Here is an 8013-nt window from a genome sequence, read left to right as displayed (position 1 = left end):
CCTTCAACAGCTTGTTTTGCCTCCATCTGTTTTGAGTAGAATCTCTGTGTAGAGATAACATAGGTCTTTGAAGAGACTTGGAGGCCCTCTCACAGACATGTTTGAGCTCCCTGTTTTTGGAGAGAGATCAAAGCTGTCAGGAAAATTAATCCACAAACACCAGAGGTTTATGTCCAAAAATGAGACAGAGGAGTCCTACTGAGAGACTGCCAGACTATTCACAAGTCTTCACAGAAGTAAAAGTGAACATCGTTTATTTCTATCTTTAGCACACCTTTTATAGGGTTTGCCAGGGTCCGCGGGATAAGCAAGTTACTATTGGCTAATACGCATAGGTTTACATTTTTTCGCTCATACACAAGGATATTGTTTTGCTTCATTCTCTCTGCTTCAGGAGAGTTTCAAGGATATTAGACCTTAATATTGTCGCTTATACCAAAGGCTGGTTTGTGCAGAGAGGCTTTTACTAAGATATCATGGCCACCGTCTGTTAAAATATTCACTACAATTCCCCCTTTATCTTTTTGCACAAGCCAGGCTTTCGATGCGACTCATTCTACACTTTTACGGAGACAAGATAACATACAACTTAAAACCACTATCCCAATTAACACCATAAGTAAAATCCGTCCCCCTTCTAGCACAAGAGACCTCAGTCATCCAGTGATGCCCCAGTTGGTGAACCAACTTCCAATGGGGTCACTATCTTCTTTCAGGGCATGTAACCCATTCTGTAGCTGTTGTAGTTGTTTGTGGATGGAAACTGAATGATCAGTAAGATTCAAGCAGCACATGCCTTCAAACTCCTCACAACCATGTCCTTGTGCGAAGATCAAGGAGTCAATTGCAGCTCGCCTTTGCAATACTGCATGACGTACACTACTCACATCAGCTGAAAGTTCACTTAACATTGTTGATATTAAGTTCAGTTCTTTCCTGGTCCAACAAGCTAGCCCCTTCAGAGTTGACAACCCTTTAGCAGCAGCTGCTCCTGGAGTAAAAAGGGAGGCTAGCCATATGTCCTGGGTTGATTATGATGTTAAATTGTATCCCCATTCGTCCACCTAACCCAGACACAGGTTTTGTATTCTTAAAATTTCATCTAAGAGTAAAAGTGAGTGGAAAAGAAGCACCGAGCCTGTTATCAGAGGCTGTACTTGCTCCCCCCCCGCATCGGGAGTTTTGACTACAGCACAGACAGACAACAAGACACAGATCGCCTTGGCTTTCCAACTAGCCAAAGCAGAGAGGTCTTCCTGGACTGTTTTCTTTCCCTTTTCTGAAACGAATCGAACCTGCTCTGGACTGGGGACTTGGGGGAGCACCGGGAGCTTGCACCCGTGGACTACCGGGAGCCCAGCCTGGGCAGAGGCATTTTCCAGCGACGAAGGGACTGATAACAGAGCAAACACTCACAGGAAAGAGACCCTCTGAAGTTTGTCATCTCTTCTGAACGGCGAGAGGTTTTGTAATTTGATATTGTTCATTCTTGTGCTGGGTAGTGCTGTGCCTGTGAAATAAACAGGTTTTTTCCACTTCTCTCAGAGAAATCTCTTCCCGAACCAGTTGGGGGGTGGGAGAAAAGGGCCACGTGGGTTTGCTTCCCGGGGGGAGCCCCACTGGAGGTCTTCTGCCAAATTTGCCCTAAACCAGGACAAATACATTCATTGGCGCCCAGTGCGTGGCACGAGAGAGTGGAAAAACCCTGTACTGATTGTATTGAAGTGGCAATTACTTTGTATTGGGATAAGATAAAGCAGTCCCTAGCCATCCAGCCATGCTGCTTGAATTAATAATGTCTTTTGGGGTGCAGGCCTTCATGTGTTTCTGGTCGCTAGGCTTTTTTGAGGTTTTAATACCTTTATGGTCCCTTGGTTTATTTTCTTATCCACAACTAGCCCCGGTGTTGTCCCTAACACATAGCTTTTACAGTAGAGGGGCACGGATTAGAATAGCTATTGGGCTGGGCCTAGTGATTATGATTTACAAGAAGTTTATTCAGGTGCTGGAGTCTGTTCCAAATATAAAGGATTCATGGGTATGGTTATGCACCCAGTTTGTTAGAGGAGGAGCAGGGAACGAGGCTTTTCAACCTTTCCTTTCCTTCTTCTCCTCTGAATCGGTTACATCACTATTGGAGAGTGTTCAGTTCCCCCTGAATGTTAAAGAGACCATCTTTCTGGCATTTAATCTGGTAATTTTGCTCTATACAGTCTTCAGCCTCTCTAGAATGAGGGCTGAGATTTCTAGAGGGACTGATGAGACCCCTGAACCAAGCATGGAAAATCCTGAGTGGCATGGAGAATGGGAGGATATGGGCCAAATCCTGAAGGAATTTTCTGACCCTGTAGTTTGGGACTTTCCACATGAACAAATTCTGAATCCAGCTGAGGTGGGGAAATACCTGAAAGAGAGGTGTCAGGATGATTCCAAAGAAAAAAATATCATCGCAGTAAGCTGGGCCCTGGCATACACTTATCGTACATTGCTGGATACTGTAGGGCAGCAAACAGGAGGAAGGGGACAGGGAGATAAATCAACAGTTACCCCAGTTACTCAGGCTGCAGCCAACCTCCCAGTTACAAAGCTGGTAGCGAAACCCGACAGCAAGCCTCAACCAATGGCTGTTGCTACTAGCACAAGAAGTGGAAAGTGCACAGACAAAACTGATCGACCACTGGATTATGATGATAATGATGCAGGAGAAGGACCCTCAACGCCTCCTGACGTAAAACCAAGAGTCAAAGCAACTGGCATAAGATCAGAGGCTAATATTGAGTCCTTTTCCTTGAAAGATCTGCGTGGCCTGAGGAAGGACTACACTCGACGACCTGATGAATCTATCATTAGTTGGTTAGTCCGTCTGTGGGACGCCGCAGGTGAGGCTACAGTTCTGGATGGCACTGAAGCGAGGCATCTGGGATCCCTGTCACATGATCCAGTTATCGACCAGGGGATGATGAGGGGGGCTAACCCTCGTAGTCTCTGGGCACGGGTCCTTGAAAGAGTAGCCCAAAGATATCTGTGTGTAGATGACCTCTACATGCAGCAAACACAGTGGAAAAGCATCGAACAAGGGATCCAACGCCTGAGAGAAATGGCAGTGGCAGAGATAGTTTTTTCAGATGACATACCAACTAAGAATCCAGACTTGGTGCCATGTACATCCATGATGTGGCGAAAATTGGTATGACTTGGGCCACAAGAATATGCATCTGCTTTAGCAATGATGAAACGGGATGAAAGGGAGGAGATTGTGCTGGATATGGCGAAGAAGCTTCGAGCATACGCAGATGCTGTGCATGGCCTCACACATGCAAGAATCGCAGCTGTGGAAACATGTCTGCTGAAATTAGAAGATAAGATAGAGGAGAATCACAAGAAACTTAGAGATGAGATTAAAGAGGACCTTCTCCAAATCTCAGCAGTACAGATCAGAGGTCCCGGCACTCAACGCAGGTGTTCCCCAGATCGGGAGAGAAGGTATACCCCATGAGCTGAGCTGTGGTTCTTCCTGCGTGATTGCGGAGAAAACACGAGGAGATGGGATGGGAAATCTACTGCAGCTCTGGCACAACGGGTGCGTGAATTGAAGGAGGAGAAGAGTCACAAAGGAAGTTCCACCAAAAGGGAAGCAGCTCCAGTTGCCCGTAGCCAAACTGCCAGGTATGATGATGATGACATGTCCGATCCCCTTGAAGGAACATCCAAGACATATACCCAAGGAAAGAAGGATAACCAGGCTTAGAGGGGCCCTGCCTCTAGCCAGGTAGAGGCTAGGGAAAATCGTGTTTTTTGGACTGTGTGGATTCGTTGGCCTGGCACATCAGAACCACAAAGATATGAGGCCTTGGTTGACACTGGTGCCCAGTGCACACTAATCCCATCAAGACATGTAGGGGCAGAATCTGTTTCTATTGCTGGCGTCACAGGGGGATCACAGGATTTTACCTTGGTGGAAGCAGATGTGAGCCTGACTGGAAATGAATGGAAGAAACACCCTATTGTGACAGGCCCAGAGGCCCCATGCATTTTGGGCATAGACTACCTCCGAAGTGGGTATTTCAAAGACCCAAAAGGATTCAAGTGGGCATTTGGAATAGCAGCTGTGGAGACAGAGGGTATCCAGCAACTGAACACCTTGCCTGGACTTTCCGAGAATCCATCTACAGTAGGACTTCTGAAGGTGAAAGAACAACAAGTACCAATTGCCACCTCGACGGTGCACCGCCGACAATATAGAACAACTCGAGATGCTGTGATCCCCATCCACAAGATGATCAGAGAGCTGGAGAGCCAAGGGGTGGTCAGCAAAACCCACTCACCCTTCAACAGCCCCATCTGGCCTGTGCGTAAATCTGAAGGAGAATGGAGATTGACTGTGGATTATCGTGCATTAAATGAAGTGACTCCACCGCTGAGCGCTGCCGTGCCGGACATGCTGGAGCTCCAGTACGAGCTGGAGTCCAAGGCAGCGAAGTGGTACGCCACTATTGACATTGCCAATGCATTTTTCTCCATTCCCCTGGCAGCAGAATGCAGGCCTCAGTTTGCTTTCACGTGGAGGGGAGTGCAGTACACCTGGAACCGACTGCCCCAGGGGTGGAAGCACAGCCCCACCATGTGCCGTGGACTGATCCAGGCTGCCCTGGAAAAGGGTGAGGCTCCAGAACATCTACAGTACATAGATGACATCATTGTGTGGGGGAACACAGCAGCAGAAGTGTTTGAGAAAGGAGAGAAAATCATCCAAATCCTCCTGGAAGCTGGTTTTGCCATCAAGAAGAGCAAAGTTAAGGGACCAGCTCGCGAGATTCAGTTCCTGGGGGTAAAGTGGCAAGATGGACGGCGTCAGATCCCTACTGATGTCATCAACAAGATCACGGCAATGTCTCCACCAACTAATAAGAAGGAAACACAAGCTTTCTTAGGTGCCATAGGGTTTTGGAGAATGCATATTCCTGAATACAGTCAGATTGTGAGCCCTCTTTACCTGGTCACTCGGAAGAAGAATAATTTCCATTGGGGCCCTGAGCAGCAACAAGCCTTTGCTCAGATCAAGCAGGAGATCGCTCATGCAGTAGCCCTTGGCCCAGTCAGGACAGGACCAGATGTGAAGAATGTTCTCTACTCTGCAGCCGGGAGCCACGGTCTGTCCTGGAGCCTTTGGCAGAAAATGCCTGGGGAGACTCGAGGCCGACCATTAGGATTTTGGAGCAGAAGCTACAGAGGGTCTGAAGCCCATTACACCCCAACAGAAAAGGAAATTTTAGCAGCCTATGAAGGAGTCCAAGCTGCCTCAGAGGTGATTGGCACTGAAGCACAACTCCTTCTGGCACCCTGACTACCGGTGCTAGGATGGATGTTCAAGGGAAAGGTTCCTTCCACCCATCATGCAACCAGTGCCACATGGAGCAAGTGGATTGCTCTTATCACACAGCGCGCCCGTACTGGTAAACTGAATCGCCCTGGGATTTTGGAAGTAATTACAAACTGGCCTGAAGGTGAAAATTTTGGTCTCACAGATGAAGAACAAGAGGAACTGACAAGGGCTGAAGAAGCTCCACCATATAACCAGCTGCCAGCAGAGGAAACACGCTACGCTCTTTTCACTGATGGTTCCTGTCGCATCGTAGGGATGAACCGGAAGTGGAAAGCAGCCGTATGGAGCCCCACACGACAGGTCGCAGAGGCCATTGAAGGAGAAGGTGGATCAAGTCAACTTGCTGAACTCAAAGCTGTTCAACTGGCCCTGGACATTGCTGAAAGAGAGAGGTGGCCAAAGCTCTACCTCTACACGGATTCATGGATGGTGGCCAATGCTCTGTGGGGATGGCTGGAGAGGTGGAAAGAGGCAAATTGGCAGCGTAGAGGAAAACCAATTTGGGCTGCTAAAGAGTGGAAAGATGTTGATACCAGGGCAGGGAGACTACCAGTGAAAGTCCGCCACGTAGATGCCCATGTCCCCAAGAGTAGAGCTAATGAGGAACACCAAAATAATAAGCAGGTAGATCAGGCTGCAAAAATACAAGTGTCAAAAATAGATTTGGATTGGGAACATAAGGGAGAGTTGTTCCTAGCCCGATGGGCTCATGATGCCTCAGGTCATCAGGGTAGAGATGCCACCTATAAGTGGGCACGAGACCGAGGGGTGGATTTAACTATGGACAGCATTTCTCAGGTTATTCATGACTGTGAGACGTGTGCTGTGATCAAACAGGCCAAGAGGTTGAAGCCCCTCTGGTACGGTGGGTGGTGGTCCAGATACAAGTATGGGGAAGCCTGGCAGATTGACTACATCACACTGCCCCAAACCCGCCAAGGAAAGCGCTACGTGCTCACGATGGTAGAAGCCACCACAGGATGGTTGGAAACCTACCCTGTGCCTCATGCTACAGCCCGGAACACCATCCTGGGACTTGAAAAGCAGGTCCTTTGGAGGCATGGCACCCCTGAGAGGATTGAGTCAGACAATGGGACTCATTTCAAGAATAACCTTATAAACAGCTGGGCTAGAGAACATAGCATTGAGTGAGTGTACCATATCCCCTACCATGCACCTGCTGCAGGGAAAGTGAAGAAGTACAATAGACTGTTAAAGACTACCTTGAAAGCATTGAGTGGGGGATCTTTCAAAAATTGAGAGCAGCATCTAGCAAAGGCCACCTGGATAGTTAACACCCGAGGTTCCACCAACCGAGCAGGCCCAGCCCAATCCGAGGCCCTGTATATAGTAGACGGAGACAAAATCCCAGCGGTACATCTCAGAAGTTTGTTAAGAAAGACAGTTTAGATCAATTCTACTTTGAGTGCAAACAAACCCATTCGTAGAGTTGTTTTTGCTCAGAAACCGGGTTGCACATGGTGGATAATGCAGAAAGATAAAACAACACAATGTGTACCTCAGACAGATCTGATGGTTAGGTGAAGATCGTGAATTAATTCCCTTGTCTGTATAATGTATGTGTTGTAGAGTTAAAATATATATATATATTAATTTTGATAATAAGTTGAGATATGGGGATAAGGGGTGGAATGTCCTGGGGTGACTTTATGATACTGGTATCCCCAATCGTCTGGTTTATGTTATATATTAAGTTCTGTACCTTTAAGACTGGCTCTGAGAGCAAAAGAGGGGGAAAAAGAAGCCGCAGTTTGTGTTAAAGAAAATATAACTCCCACACATCTCGCTCCGAGACTGTGTTGTCTGCAGCACAGACAGACAGCGGGACAGAGCTTCTCCCTGGCTTTTAGTTAGTTTTAGCTAGCTGAGGCAGAGGAATTCCCCGGACCTTTGGTTTTTTTTCCTTTTTCTTGGATCTGTGCAAGCCTGCTCTGGACTGAACACCCAGCTAAACCCCGGGAGCCCACGCCTGTGGCCCACCGGGGCCTGGGCCTCGGCACTTTTCCAGCGCTGGAGGGACTGATAAGAAACTGAGCAAGCCGAGCTACACACCACATGAAAAAGACTTTTCTTCCTAGATTTGCCATCCCATCGAACAGCAAGAGGTTTTATTATTTAATATTATTCAATTTTCTGTTAAATAAACAGCTTTTTCCACTTCTCTCCAAAGAAATTTTTTCCCTTTCCCGGACCGGTTGGTGGGGAGGGGCATTTCCCTGGGGAAATCCCCATCCAGAGTTTTCCTCCCTAATTTGCCCTAAACTAAGACACATGGGCAACTGCAGCAGCTACAGGATGGGTTGCGTGCCCTGAGGGAAGATAGTGACCCCATTAGAAGTTGGTTCACCAGCTTGGGCGTCACTGGATGGTTGAGGTCTCTTGTGCTAGAAGGGGGATGGACTTTACTTATAGTGTTAATTGGGATGACAGTCTAAGTTGTATGTTATCTTATCCAAAGCCTGGTTTGTGCAAAAAGTGAAAGGGGGAATTGTTGATATATTTTATATATTAGTAAAGGCCTGTATGCACAAACCAGCCTTTGAAATAAGTCGTGATATTAAAGGCTAAAGTCCTTGAAACCTTCCTGCAGAAGAGAGAGTAAAGCAAAA

Source organism: Poecile atricapillus, chromosome W (genome assembly GCF_030490865.1).
Source record: "Poecile atricapillus isolate bPoeAtr1 chromosome W, bPoeAtr1.hap1, whole genome shotgun sequence".
NCBI lineage: Eukaryota > Metazoa > Chordata > Aves > Passeriformes > Paridae > Poecile > Poecile atricapillus.
The sequence above is the reverse complement of the archived record's forward strand: the minus strand, read 5'-3'. Positions refer to the sequence as shown.